The following is a 15131-nucleotide window of genomic DNA, read 5'->3' as shown; positions in this document are numbered from 1 at the left end:
TCAGGGTTGGTTGGGAGTTTGTCATCCCCACCGTCCCGGTCCTCCAGCTCGGGGCACCCTGGGTCCCGAAGCCCATCATCGGCAATGAAGACAGAGGCAAAGAAGGCGTTAAGCGTCTCTGCTTTGCCTATGTCATTGTCTGTGAGGAGACCTTCCCTATCAAGGAGCGGCCCTATGTATTCTTTAGTTCTCCTTTTTCCATTCACATATCTAAAAAAAACCTTTTTGTTTTCTCTCACAGACACAGCCAGCTTCAACTCTAGGCGTGCTTTGGCCACACGAACTTTCTCCCTACAAACACGAACAGCATCCCTGTATTCTTTCCATGACACCTGGCCCTCCTTCCAGTAGCGAAACACTCTCTGTTTCCGCCTAATCTCCATTAGAATGTCCCTGGTCAGCCACGCCGGCCTCCTGCCCCGCCTGCCTGACTTGCGATATTTAGGAATTGCCTGATCTTGTGCTTCTAGGAGGCATCGCTTAAAGAATGACCAGCTCTGGTGGACATCGAGGCCTTCAAGAGCAGTTTCCCAGGGGACCTTGCTGACTAGTTCTCTGAGCAGCCTGAAGTCCGCTTTCCCCATATCTAGGGATGAGGTTTTGGTGGCACTTTTCCTTCTGTCACCGTAAATTTTGAACTCAACCACTTCATGGTCGCTATGACCAAGGCGGCCACCAATCACCACATCTCCCACCAGACCCTCTCTGTTTTCTAGCAACAGGTCTAAGAGGGCACCTTTCCTAGTTGGCTCCGTTAGCACCTGCACCAAGAAGTTATCATCTAGGTGCTTCATGAACCTCCTGGACTTGCTCGTGTCAGCCGTGTGGCACTCCCAGTTAACGTCTGGCAAGTTGAAGTCCCCCATAAGGACAAGGGGAGTTAATCTCGAGGCCTCTCGTCGTTCTGTAAAGAATAATTTATCGGCGCTATCGTCCTGGCCAGGCGGTCTGTAATAGACTCCCACAACGACATCCCCTTTATTCGTTCGTCCCTTGAAGCAGTCAGAGTTGTTCCTAGAGTATGATCAAATCAAAATGAATAGTCCTTCAAACAAAAGCTTTGAGGGAAAATAAGATATTTGTGGGGGAATAAAACCAGCAGAACCAAGAGTATTTCCAGGGCTACTGTCCCATGACAGATACAGGGCATTGAAGATCCTCTAATTTTTCACTTACAGCCTTGCAAAGTTATACTTTTCTCTTTATTTTTTTATTTTTTTTTAATTTTTTTTTCTCTGAATATTTTCAGCTGCTGTGCTGCATTTTAGCTACAGGACTGTGAGCACTGAGCACAGGAAAAGGAAGCTGCATAGAGTTCTGTATCTTTGTTGTGGTGTTAAATCTTGGAAAAATAAATTGTTTCAGTTAGAATTAAAAAAAAAAAAAAGGAAAAAGAAACTGAATAATATGTATATATATTTTAATTGATAATTAGTTGGGAGTAACAAATGAGAAACAGACTTAAAGTAAGAAATAGAAAGATAAACTCACACAGATCTTATGTGTTCCTGTCTCTTTGCTGCATTTCCCACTGGAAAAAAACATATTTCAATTTGTTTTTGGGAGCCCCAGAATGAACACAAAACATTTAATGGCTTTTTTTTTTTTTAAAAAAAAAAAAAAAAAAAAAAAAAAGCTACACATTGCTTCTCTCAATAAATCTCAGCTGAAAGCTTTTGTCTGTTCATGAGAGATTTTGCAGAGAGCAATAGAACATGCAGAAATAATAAAACTGATTCTGAGATGAAAAAAAAAATGTTCATATGGAACATGATGGAAGACTTTTCAGCAGGCGTGCCAGTTTGGCCTGTGAAAGCCAATGTGATGCCCTTCCAAACTCCGCAGGAACTAATTGAAGTAAGAATTATTAGAAAGGAAAGCACTTTAGAAAAGAAGTAGCCAGGAAGAACACCAAAAACAAGGTACAAACACACACGGAAACAAATTTAGGATCCAAAAGTCAGGAAGGAAGTAAAACAGAAAAAAGAGTCAAGGAAGGAGGAGACAAGCATGGATGAATTAGAATTGGAAGAAAAATCAGTGCAAATTGAGAAAAAAAAAAATGACATAATGATAAAGTTAGAAATAAGAATCTCCCTCCCTCTCTCTATGAACCTCCCCCCTCCCCTTTCCCCCCACCATCTTCCCTCTTTTCCCTCTTTCTCTTTTTTTTCTCTTTAGCTGTTCATTCAATTTTCCAGGAATTTTTGTAAGAAATTTAGTCAACAGGGGTTACGAGAAACTGATTCTTCTCTTCTTATGCCAGGTCTTTAAATTAGACTTATTTATCCTTTGATTTTAAATATTGACAATAATAATAAATAATAATAACATTAATATTAATAATAAATCTAGGATAAATAGTAGGGTAAATAGATATACAATTTCTCAACATGTAGATAGGACACAAAAAAAAAAAAAAATTGCATGTTAAGAAACTCTGCTATAGAAACTGAATATACTGATCAACAAGAAGTATATATTTTTTTTCACTTTAAGTTTAAGAAAATCCAGGTGTAACATGTGAAAGAGCAAACTTCAAGACCATCTGGAAAGAAATATAAACATTCAATGATTAAATAATCAGAATTATTATGAGATACAGAGGTACTCCCCAAGATTGATTGATCCAAAAGAATATGTAAAAACAAAACAAAACAAAAGGAAACAAATAAATAAACAAAACCACCCAGAAATGGGAAAAAAATATCAAGCAAAAGAAATTCACTTGAAAAATTAAAGGGAAAAAAATAAATTCCCTTTAATTTTTCAGCATAATCCTGGAAGTAAAAGATATCACATCTAAGTCTGAAACAAAACAAATAAATAAACAAATACATAATTTCTCTCTTTGCTAGGTGGTTTGTGACAATTGAATGCTTCTGGCACTTTTTGAAATTTTAGTTTATGCCATAATTAATAAATTAAACAGTGCCATGGAACATTCTTTGCACTGACACTTGATTGTCTACACATTTAAAATGCAGCTCCTTGTAGGCTTTTTTTTTCATTTAAACTACTCTCCCCAAAAATCCATTATACAGTTTGGGAGACAGGCCATGAGTTTCAACAGGCAGTTTTTCATGAACCCATACATTTCTGGGGGCTGAAATCTTGGCTGTGAGCCAGTTTGTGACAATAAGCTGCAGTATCAGTGAATTTTTATTAAAGAGCAACTTTAGAGAATTTTTATGTAAGGTCACTTGGAAAGGGAGCATCTTCTCCCTTAAGGGTATCTGGTCAAGGTTGTTTTCTAATGCAGTAAGGAAAAATAAGAAAGGGAAGAAGCCATAGTTCAGAATCTATGGGACACAGACCTGACTGACAAATAAGGGAAACAGTGATGGAAACCAAGTCTGGTCAGTTGCAATCAATGATGAGGGTATATGAAAATGTGAGATTGTTTATGCTAGTGAGGTTATCTCACTGGGGACCTTGGCAACGGGGAAACTAAGAGAAAAAGAGGGAAACCAGAAACCAAAATACACCAAGACATAGACCTGAGAAAGCAAATATGGAAAAGCATGAACATTTAGAACATTTAGAAACAAACCTGTCAGTCACTACTTAATGGGTTATCAAGAAACTATGGGCACTGCATCCAGAAAGATCAACCTGGACTTTGCAGCTGATAAGATTGTGAACCAGAAGAGGGCAGACTGGGAAGGACGTGGGACTCAGTAGAGCTCTGCAAAACCATGAAAGGGTGTGCCAGGAGAAGGGAGTGCATAAGGAAAAAAAAAGTGGGGAATAGGTAGAAGAAGGTACAAATTGGCTGGCTGCATGTAAAATGGGGCTGGTCAGTATGCTTATCTGGCTCAACCCTGTGCTTGACTACCACAGCCTGTCTTGTCTTTTGATATTATATATGTATATATAAATACATATATAATTTCCTCATTTAATCTTCTGTGTATTCACTAGCAAACTCTAACAGGTACTAGCCAGTGAGCAGTGGTGTCCTTGAGTCCAGGGTGTCCTTTCTGGTACATCTAGGGGAACTTCAGAATATGCTGTGCCTGAGGGACAATTGTGTGAGTTCTGTGTGTGTGTGTGCAGCAAGCTTCAAACTGGACCAGACAGTGACCCGTGAAGCAGATAAGGGGCCTGGGATCCAGGCAGGGGTGATGGATGGACAGAGGGGCTGTGCCAGTGCTCAAGGGATCCATGAATGTATGTGTGCGCTTGAGAACCTAAAGAGTGCTGTGTGTGTGTCTGAACCAGCAAACTTCTCTCTCTTCCATCTGGAGAAGAGGAAGAGGATGTATGTCTTTTATTATTATTATTATTATTATTATTATTTATTTATTTATTTATTTTTATGTGAGCCCTTTGTGCAAGTGCTGTTGAAGCGTAAGAGCTGTTGAAGTGCTACTGCAGGAGAGGTCATGTCACTTTGTTGTCTGTCTATGTCTTTGTGTCTCTGGGATATAGGTTCAGCACTGCCACCCACTGAACAAATAAAGAGGAAAGAGGCAGCCATGTCCCACAGCCTGGGAAGAGACTCTGGGTCCCCAGGGACTGGTCTGGGCCCAAGTTGCCAGGCAGGAGCAGTCCTGGCTAGAAAAGCTGGAGGAAGTGGACATACTCTTCACCTCAGTTAACATCATATAGAGGAAATAAATGAGAAGATCAATTCAAGTAGCTACTGTTTTCCATCAGGTCCAGCTATCCCTTCAGATAGGTATGTCTTACATAGAAATTTAAAATGTAGATTAGCTTTTTGGGGTTTATATCATCTGATATACATCTATAAATATATTACTGTGTAAGACAAGAACTTTGTTTTGTAGCATCTATGAAAGGTAATTAAAATATAACAAATAAGGAAACAGAAAGATAGCTGGAGAGAATTGAAGAAAATAAATAAATAACATTAACTTCTGGAGAAGTCCCATGATTTATTATTATAATTATCATATATTTTGAATAGGACCTTTCAGTAAAATCATAAATAACATGGGTAAGTAGTTATGAAAGCAAAATATAAAGATACAGCAGATTATACATATATATAATCTGTATGTGTTGTAGGATTAAAGGCTTCTCTACTAAAATACTTCAAAGGCAGTACAAATTACTAACACATACAACAAAGATAAGCCTGTGTGAGGGAGATGGAGACTGTATTGATAAAATAGGAGGGAATCTGTGCCTGAAGATGACTATTAAAGAAGCGTGATTTGAGAGAGCATTCAATAACTCATAAAAATGCTCAGGCTATTAAAAGAACAGCAGTAAAACTAATGGGATATTTTCAGGGTCTCAGCATTCTGTGAAGGAGATATGAAGGGCAAGATCTCTAAATATTATTTAATGGAGGAATGGGAATTTTTGTCCTAACTGCTTGTTGATCTTGTTGATCTCAGAGATGCTGATATACTGATATGGATAATAAGGATGAATAGGTGTTTGTTTGTTTGTTTGTTTATTTTCTTCCCTCAGCACAACATGTGAGATTTTTTTCTATAACCACAATTGTTTTTAAATGAATTTCCTTCTGGTCATTCTATACTGGAAAAGTTGAAATACAGTTTTTGCTGAAATTGGTAGACTATGAAAGAAATAGCACATCTGCCAGGCTTGAAAATGGGTTGAGGGTACAGAAAATGCTCCAGAGTGAGGGAGTAAAAGAGGATTTGACAGATTGCAGAGAAGCTACATAAGAAATTTCATGTATATTCACTATGAATATGATAACCAGGAAACAAAATATATATTTACAGGATCACAAAATCACATAATGGTTAAGGTTGGAAAGGGACCTCTACGGTTCATCTGGCTCAAGGCCACCTAGAAGAGATTGCCCAGGACTTGATGAATTTCGAAGTTGGAAGATTCTTCCTGTAGTCAGATAAAGCCTTTAATTTTAAGGCATCTACATTTACATCTAGAAAAAGACTTCTTGACTCAGCATTATTTTTTTAAAAAAGCAACTAAGCTTAATGAAGCCAGTTCAACTGGATGATGAAAGCCTCTGCAAGAAATAAGGAATAAGACTACAAGTTTTGAAGTGTAAAAGGGAATTAAACACGATTGTCCCACTTCATACTCACACCAGGCTGTTAATATCAAATCAAGATAGCTGAAGGATGGTTGTTATTGGAGGTAAGGTTACTTCTTCAGATTTGGGGGTATGGGACCGAGAGTGCATCATTTATTCTAGGGCTCTGTTGTCTACTTCTCTACCTCAGGCCCATGACTAGAAATGGAGAAAAAGGACAAAAAGTCATAGCAAAATCTGATAGGAATTGTTCAGATAGAAAACCATAGTCTTTGTGATCCCTACCTCTTTTAGAGTCTCATTCAATTTTTTAATTTGTCTGTGGACTACAAACTTCAGATAACAGAGAGCGAATAGACTGCCTCTTAAATGCCCATAGTCTTTTGTACCTGGCATGATAGCAGTTAATATCTATGGCACACACATAGCTCATATATATAAAATTATTGTAACAATTATTCATTATATTTACTTTTTTTTTCAATATTTAATACTGCAAGACATATTGAAAAGGAATTGACAGATACTATACATGCCCTTACAAAATGATAGCATAAAGTTATGTCTTCTTATTCTCAGTTAAGAACAGGATCTTTTTCCCTTTTTCACCACTACTAATATGGAACATTTTCAATAATAAAATTTTGAATTTCACGGAGTCTGTCAGAGATGCAACAGTCAGAATATTGTCACCAGGCATCTCATATAAAATTGCTACATAAAGTTTTGGAATTTTCAGACTGTCATTTCCCTTTAACAGAAAAACTAGTAAGATTATCATACTTAATTGTCTATTCATCAAAAGACATGGAACCACAGAATGGCTACGGTTTGAAGGGACCTCTGAAGATTATCTTGTTCAATCCCCCTGCCAAGCAGGTTCACCTAGTGCATGTTATACAGGTTGGCATCCAGGCAGGTTTTGAATATCTCCAGAGAAGGAGACTCCACAACTTCTCGGGTCAACCTGTGCCAGTGCTCTGTCACCCTCACAGTAAAGAAGTGCCCCCTCATATTCAGCCAGAACTTCCTGTGCTTCAGTTTGTGCCCATTGCCTCTCATTCTCTCACTTGGCACAACTGAAAAGAGACCATCTAAGGTCTCCCCTCAGTCTTCTCTTTTCCAGGCTAAACAGGCCTAGTTCTCTCAGCTTGTCCTTGTATGACAGATGCTCCAATCCTCTTATCATCTTCATAGCCTTCCTCCATAGCCTGCTGTACACCAGGACTCCCGGGTCTCTCTCTGCAGAGCTGCTCTCCAGCAGGTCAGCCCCCAGCCTGTACTGGTGCTTGGGGTTATTCCTGCCTAGGTGCATGACCCTGCACTTGCCCTTGTTGAACTTCATGAGGTTCCTCTCAGCCCAACCCTCCAGCCTGTTGAGGTCCCTCTGAGTGGTGGCACAACACTCTGGGGTATCAGCCACTCCTTCCAGCTTTGTGTTGTCAGCAAACTTGCTGAGGGTGCACTGTTCCTTCATCCAGGTCATTGATGAATACGTTGAACAACACTGGACCCAGTATTGATCCCTTGGGGACACTGCTAGCTATAGGCCTCCAACGAGACTGCACCACTAGGCACAACCCTCTGAACTCTGCCATCCAGCCAATCAGTCCATCTCACTGTCCACTCATCTAGGCCGCACTTCCTGAGCTTGTCTATGAGGATGTTATGGGAGAGTGTCAAAAACTTTGCTGAAGTCGAGGTAGACCACATCCACTGCTCTCCCCTCATCTACCCAGCTGGTCACCTCATCATAGAAGGATATCTGATTAAACATGATTTACCTTTGGTGAATCCATGCTGACTATTCCTGATCAACTTCTTATTCTCCACATGCTTGTAGATAATCTCCAAGATGAGCTGTTCCATCACCTTTCCAGGGATGGAGGTGAGGTTGACTGGTCTGTAGTTACCTGGGTCCTCCTTCTTGCCCTTTTTGAAGACTGGTGTGACATCAGCTTTCTTCCAGTCCTCAGGCACCTCCACTGTTACACAGAATCACAGAATAGTTGAGGTTGGAAATGACTTCCAGAGATCATCTAGTCCCATTGCCCTGCTCAAGCAGGGTTACCTAGAGCATGTTACACAGGATGGTATTGTGTTGGGTCTGTCTGGGATGGAGTCACCTTTCCCTGCAGCAGCTCACACAGCGCTGTGTTCAGCACTCATAGCTGGAACAGCACTGGTATCACCCCAGTGTTGTGTCTATTGCTGCATAGTTCTGGCACAGCATCAGAACTCCCTCCAAGCCCCAGGAGCCAGCAGGCTGGGGGTGGGCAATTGATGGGGAGGGGACATCACCAGGGCAGCTGACCTAAACCAACCAAAGGGATATTCCATAACATCTGATGTCACACCCAGCAATAAAAGGGGGGCTCTCATGGGGGAGGGTCTCTCCTGAACAACCGGTACGTGTTTTGAGGCCCTGCTTCCCAGGATGTGGCTGAACATCACTCATTGATGGGAAGTAGAGAATAACTTTTTCCTTTCTCTCTGTGCTTCCGCGCGGCCTTGATGTTTCTTTTGTTTCTTTTTCTCCCCTTTCCCTTTCCCTTTAATTAAATCATTCTCATCTCAAATCTCGAGCTCTTTGTGTTGTCTTTTCTCCCCCTTCCTCTTTGAGGAGGGGGGGAGTGAGAGAGCAGTTGTGGTGAAGCTCAGCTGCCTACTTGAGTAAAACCACCGCAGTCCTTTTTGGCGCCCAACATGGGGCTCGAGGGTTGAGATAACGGTAGAATTGATTAAAGTAATTTCAACTAACATACTTGATAGTCACAATGTTCAGTTTGCTGTTAATATTTTCCTGTGTGACTATGTTGTATGTAACCTGTTCTCTGTTCTCTTTCTTCCTCTATATCTGATCGGAGAATTTGTTGAAATCTGTGTTTGGTTTCCTTATCATACTGTGCTGTAACATGCTGGCCTCCAGTTTCGTCTGGTACTCAGGCCCTGCTTTCTTATCATTGTGGTCTCCTGGTGATTATCTTTTTGGAAATATTAAGAATTACACCACCTTCTTTTTCTTCCCTAGCAGTCAATTTGTGAATAACATCAGGGGTGGTGCCTTCTTCTTCTGTCCCTGTGGGCTAATCGCAGCAGCCTTTGAGTATTTTGGATACCCTTGGTCAGATATCATCCTCCTATTACTAGTTCTATTCTTTTTCTTCCTCCCCAAGGTCAAACAATCTATTAAGAATATCATACAAGGACCTATCCCGAGACAGAGTAGTTGTGGGTGGCAAGGTGTGTGGGGGATATGGGCAGGTACCTGTCACGGTTTTATCCTCTGATGGTTTTTAACTTCACCCCTGAACAAGTGCAAAATCCAAAAAATAAAAAATAAATAGTAGAATGTTTGAAAGACATATGCCCTGACCCTGGCAATACCAGAGAACTCCACCAGCTTGCTGCACTCTGCTGGGGTCTGGCTTACGCCTATCAAAAGTCAATTAACATTGCCCTGAACCCTCAAGGGGATAGGTAAGTTTCTGAATTTGATAATGAGATAACACACTTGTGACCACCGCAGAGGACCAACCATCTATGGTATCAGTTGCCCCTGTAGTCAAGACAAAACAATGGAAATGGAAGTCAGCTCGTTTAGTAAGGGAAGAAGCTCCTCCTAAGGAGGAGGGAGAGGAGGAAAAGGCAGGCAGCTCTAAAGCAGTAGCATCACAACAACATCAGGGAAAAGAGACTTGAAATCATAAATGAATCAGAAACCACTCAATCTCTATCCTTGAGTGAGTTGCGAGAAATACGAAAGGATTTCAGTCGTCATACAGGTGAGCACATCCTCACCTGGCTGCTTCAATGCTGGGACGCTGGGGCCAATAGCCAACAACTAGAAGGCAGCGAAGCCAAGCAGCTGTGATCCCTTCTCTAGAGAAAGGCTCACTGAGAGAGTAATTGGGAGAGAGGCACAGGTCCTCAGCCTCTGGAGGCGACTCCTGGCAGCTGTGAAAGAAAGGTATCGCCACAAGGAAGATATTGTATATCAAGTAGGCAAGTGGGCCACCATGGATAAAGGTCTCCAGCAAATGAGGGAATTAGCTGTGCTGGAGATGATTTATAGTGATTTAAACAATGCCCAGACACCTAAAGATCCTGATGAAGTCCAGTGCACAACATCCATGTGGCGGATGTTTGTACGGGATGCACCCTCATCACATGCCAGCACACTGGCAGCAATGAATTGGGATGAGAGGATGGGGCCAACAGTGGACACTGTGTCCATTCAGCTTCATAAATATGAAGGAAATCTCACTGCCCCAGTACGGGCCTGCATTTCAGCCATAGAGAGACTGTCTCAACGGTTAGAAGAACACATAACTTCCTCCTCACCTAGATGGAAGAATCTTTCAGCCATTAAGTGCCAGCATTCTCTGGCTCAAGCAAGGGAGAATCCAGGATGCACACCATGGGGTACCTTGTGGTTTTATTTACGTGATCATGAGGAAGTGGGATGGTGAACCGACCTCGGTCCTAGATGCTCAGGTACGTGAACTGTGGAAAGATACAGCAGCAAGAAAAGAGGCCCCTAGGAGGATTGCTGCCCCAGTTTCTGTTGGGCAATCCCCCAGAGGCAGTAGAAGGGCTAGTATTACTCCTGACCCTGACGAAGAGACTTCTGCTTCACATTTGGAAGAATTAATTGACAGATGTTCCAACCAGGACTAGTGGGGCCCTGCCTCTGGCCAGGCAGAGGAGAGGGACAACTGGATTTACAGGACTGTGTGGAGTCGGTGGCCTGGCACAACGGAACCGCAGAAATATAAAGCTTTAGTGGACACAGGCACACAGTGTACCCTAATGCCATCAGGCCACCAAGGAGCAGAACTCATCTCTATCTCTGGAGTGACAGGGTATCCCAAGAGCTAACTGTATTGGAAGCTGAGTGAGTCTAACTGGGAATGACTGGCAAAAGCACCCCATCGTGACTGGCCCAGAGGCTCTGTGCATCCTCGGCATAGACTACCTCAAGAAAGGGTACTTCAAGGATCCAAAAGAGTACCGATGGGCTTTTAGCATAGCTGCTTTGAGCACAGAGAAGAGTAAGCAGCTCTCCACCCTGCCTGGTCTCTCAGAAGACCCTTCTGCCATAGGATTGCTGAGGACTGAAGAACAGCAAGTGCCAATTGTGACTACAACTGTGTACCTGCGGCAATATCGCACCGAGACTCCCTGATCCCTATCCATGAGTTAGTTCATCATCTGGAGAGCCAAGGAGTGATCAGCAAGACTTACTCACTCTTCAATAGTCCTATATGGCCAGCGCGAAAGTCTAATGGGGAGTGGAGGCTAACAGTGGACTATCGGGGCCTGAATGAAGTCGCCACCACTGAGTGCCACAGTGCCAGATATGCTAGAACTCCAGTATGAACTAGAGTCAAAGGCAGCCAAGTGGTATGCCACAATTGATATCGCTAATGCATTTTTCTTCCTCCCTCTGGCAGCAGAGTGCAGGCCACAGTTTGCTTTCACTTGGGGGGGCATTCAGTACACTTGGAACTGACTGCCCCAGGGGTGGAAACACAGCCCTACCATTTGCCATGGACTGATCCAGATGACACTGGAACAGGGGGACGCTCCTGAATACCTCCAGTACATTGATGATATCATCGTATGGGGTAACACAGCAGAAGAAGTTTTTGAGAAAGGGAAGAAAATAATTCAAATTCTCCCGAAAGCTGGCTTTGCTATTAAACAGAATAAGGTCAAGGGACCCCGCACAGGAAATCCAGTTCTTGGGGGTAAAATGGCAGGATGGACATCACCACATTCCGACTGATGTGATCAACATAATAATGGTTATGTCTCTGCCAACTAGCAAAAAAGAAACACAAGCTTTTCTAGGCCTTGTGGGATTTTGGAAAATGCATATTCCAGGCTATAGCCAGCTTGTGAGTCCTCTATATCATAAAATATCCTGAGTTGGAAGGGACCCTTAAGGATCATCAAGTCTAACTCTTGACACCGCACAGGTCTACCCAAAAGTTCAGACCATGACTATCAAGTGACTTGAAAGAGGAACTCTTTTGAGAGGGGCCCTGAGCAACAACAGGCCTTTGAACAACTCAGACAAGAAATAGCTCGTGCAGTAGCCCTTGGGCCTGTCTGTACCGGACCAGCTGTGCAAAACATACTTTACACTGCAGCTGAGGAGCATGGCCTCACCTGGAGCCTCTGGCAGAAAACCTCAGAAGAAACTTTAGGTTGACCTCTGGGGCTCTGGAGACGGGGCTATCAAGGATCAGAAGCCAATTACACCCCAGCTGAAAAGGAAATATTAACAGCATATGAGGGGATTTGAGCTGCTTCAGAAGTTGTTGGTACAGAAGCACAACTCCTCTTGGCCCCACGGCTACCTGTGTTACATTGGATGTTCAAAGGGAAAATCCCCACTACACATTATGCAACCGACGCTACATGGAGTAAGTGAGTAGTGTTAATTACACAGCGGGCTTGAATGGGGAAACCCAACCACCCAAGAATCCTGGAAGAGATTATGGACTGGCCAGAGAGCAGGGATTTTGGAGTACTGACAGAAGAGGTAACTCGTGCTTAAGAGGTACCACCATATAATGAGTTGCCAGAAGACAGAAAGCGGTATGTGTTGTTCACTGACGGATCCTGCCGTGTGGTAGGGAGCCATTGGAAATGGAAAGCCGCTGTGTGGAGTCCCACATGACAAGTTGTGGAGGCCATGGAAGGGGAAGGTGAGTCAAGTCAGTTTGCAGAAGTGAAAGTTATACAACTGGCCCTAGAAATTGCTGAAAGAGAAAAATGGTCAGTACTCTATCTTTACACTGATTCATAGATGGTGGCAAATGCTCTTTGGGTGTGGCTACGGCAATGGAAACAGAACAACTGGCAGTGCAGAGGTAAACATATCTGGGGCCGCTACCCTGTGGCAAGATATTGCTGCCCAGGTAGAAAACCTGGCTATAAAGGGACATCATGTAGATGCCCACATGCCTAAGAATCATGCCACCGAAGAACATCAGAACAATGAAGAAGTGGATCGAGCTTCGAAAACTGAAGTAGCTCAGGTGGACCTGGACTGGGGACGTAAGGTTGAGCTGTTTGTAGCTCGATGGGCCCATGAAACATCAGGACATCTGGGGAGGGATGCCACATACAGATGGGCTCGTGATCGAGGTGTGGACCTGACCATTGAGGCAATCACACAGGTTACCCATGAGTGTCAGGCATGTGCTTCGATCAAAAGAGCCATGAGGGTAAAGTCTCCCTGGAACAGGGGGAGATGGCTTGGATTTTGATATGGTGAGGCCTGGCAGATTGACTACATTGGACCACTCCCACAAAGCCGCCAAAGCAAATGTTACATACTTACCATGGTAGAAGCAACTACTGGGTGTCTGGAAACATATCCAGTAAACCATGCCACCGCCCGAAACACTATCTTCGGCTTGGAAAGACAAGTGCTGTGGCAACATGGTACACCAGAGAGAATTGAGTCCGACAATGGGAGTCACTTTCAAAACAATTTGGTCACCTCCTGGGCCAAGAGACATGGCATTGAATGGGTGTATCACATCCCTTATCACCCACAAGCTTCTGGGAAGGTTGAGAGGTACAATGGATTGTTAAAAACTGTTACGAGCATTTGGTGCTGGGACGTGGAAACACTGGGACATGAATCTACCAGAGGCCACTTGGCTAGTTAACAACAGGGGGTCTAAGAGCCATCCTGGTCCTGCTGAAACAAAACCCCTGCACACTGTGGGAGAAGCTAAAGTCCCCGTAGTGCATGTAGGGAAGTGGATGGGGAAGGCAGTGTGGGTTGCTCCTGCCATGGGAAAAGGCAAACCCACTTGTGGGATTATCTTCACCCAAGGACCTGGGTATACCTGGTGGGTAATGCAGAAGGATGGGGATATCAGGTGTGTGCCTCAAGGAGATTTAACCTTGGGAGAAAATTAATCTGTAATCCAAATTCTGTGTTGCAGGAGGACACTGCAGAACCAATGACAGGTCAACTTCGCAAGGAAAAGGAACCAGACAAAAGCAACAGTGACATGAGCTAAGCTGGTGCTGGTGTCAAGAAAACCAACTTTGCCTGCCCTGAGTGACCACTTTGACTGATGAAGCTGAAACCATCAACAGCTTTTATGAACATTTTGGGGAAAAGCCTATGGAATGAAAAGTACAGACGTATAAACACTTTAATGGACAGAGAATAATGGCGATGAGACTATCTATATACTAAACTATGTGGGACCTGAGTGTGACACAAATGTTATGGAATAAGGGGTGTAAGGGTGCCCACTCAAGTAAAACCACCACAGGTGACTCCACAATCTCTCTGGGCAGCCTTTTTCAGTGCTCTGTCACCCAAACTGTAAAGAAGTTCTTCCTCTTATGGGGATGAAACCTCCTGTGGTCCAATTGATACCCATTGCCCCTTTTCCTATTCCTCTCCACCACTGAGAAGAGTTTGGTACCATCCACTTCACATTGTACCCTCAGGTACTTATAGAGATTGATAAGATACCCTCTCAGTCTCCTCTTCTCTAGGCTAAACAGGCCCAGCTCGCTTGTTCTTTCCTCATAGGACATATGCTCCAATCCCTTAATCATCTTTGTGGCTCTACGAGGGACCCTTTCTATAAGTTCTACATCCCTCTTGAACTGGGGAGCTTAGAACTGCACACAATATTCCAGGTATGGCCTCACCAGAGCTGAGCAGAGGGGGAGGATCTCCTCTCTTGACATGCTGTCCACAATCTTCTTGAGGCACACTAGGATCCCATTTACTCTTTTCAGGCACTTCTCCTGCTCCCCACGACTTTTCAAAGATGATGGAGAGCAGCCTAGCAATTGCATTGGCCAGATCCCTCAGCACCCATGGGTGCATTCCATTAAGGCCTATGGATTTCTGGATGTGAAGTTTGCTTTGATGATCTCTGACCAGATCCTCTTCAACCAAGGAAAGTCCTTCTTTCTCCAGACTTCCTCTTTTGTCTCCAGGATCTGAGATTCCCGAGGGCTGACCTTAGCAGTAAAGAGTGAAGCAAAAACGGCATTCAGCAACTCTGACTTCTCCGTATCTTTTGTCACTAGGACACCCACCCCATTCAGAAGCAGGCCAACGTTTTCCCCA

The 15131-nt window shown here is 43.3% G+C and overlaps 1 long non-coding RNA gene across 1 annotated transcript; it reads right to left on the bottom strand.

Moving 5' to 3' along the window:
• Positions 1-2524: 2524 nt before the first annotated feature.
• Positions 2525-12162, bottom strand: LOC118156079. The gene is made up of 4 exons (XR_004746145.1): positions 12026-12162; positions 8909-8912; positions 7225-7231; positions 2525-2536 (listed from the first exon to the last, which is right to left on the bottom strand). It is a non-coding gene; the product is annotated as an uncharacterized LOC118156079 (long non-coding RNA).
• Positions 12163-15131: the final 2969 nt, after the last annotated feature.

This window comes from Oxyura jamaicensis, chromosome 1 (assembly GCF_011077185.1).
Source record: "Oxyura jamaicensis isolate SHBP4307 breed ruddy duck chromosome 1, BPBGC_Ojam_1.0, whole genome shotgun sequence".
NCBI classification, from domain to species: Eukaryota; Metazoa; Chordata; class Aves; order Anseriformes; family Anatidae; genus Oxyura; species Oxyura jamaicensis.
Note: the sequence above shows the minus strand (reverse complement) of the source record. Positions and strands in the feature narration are given on the sequence as shown.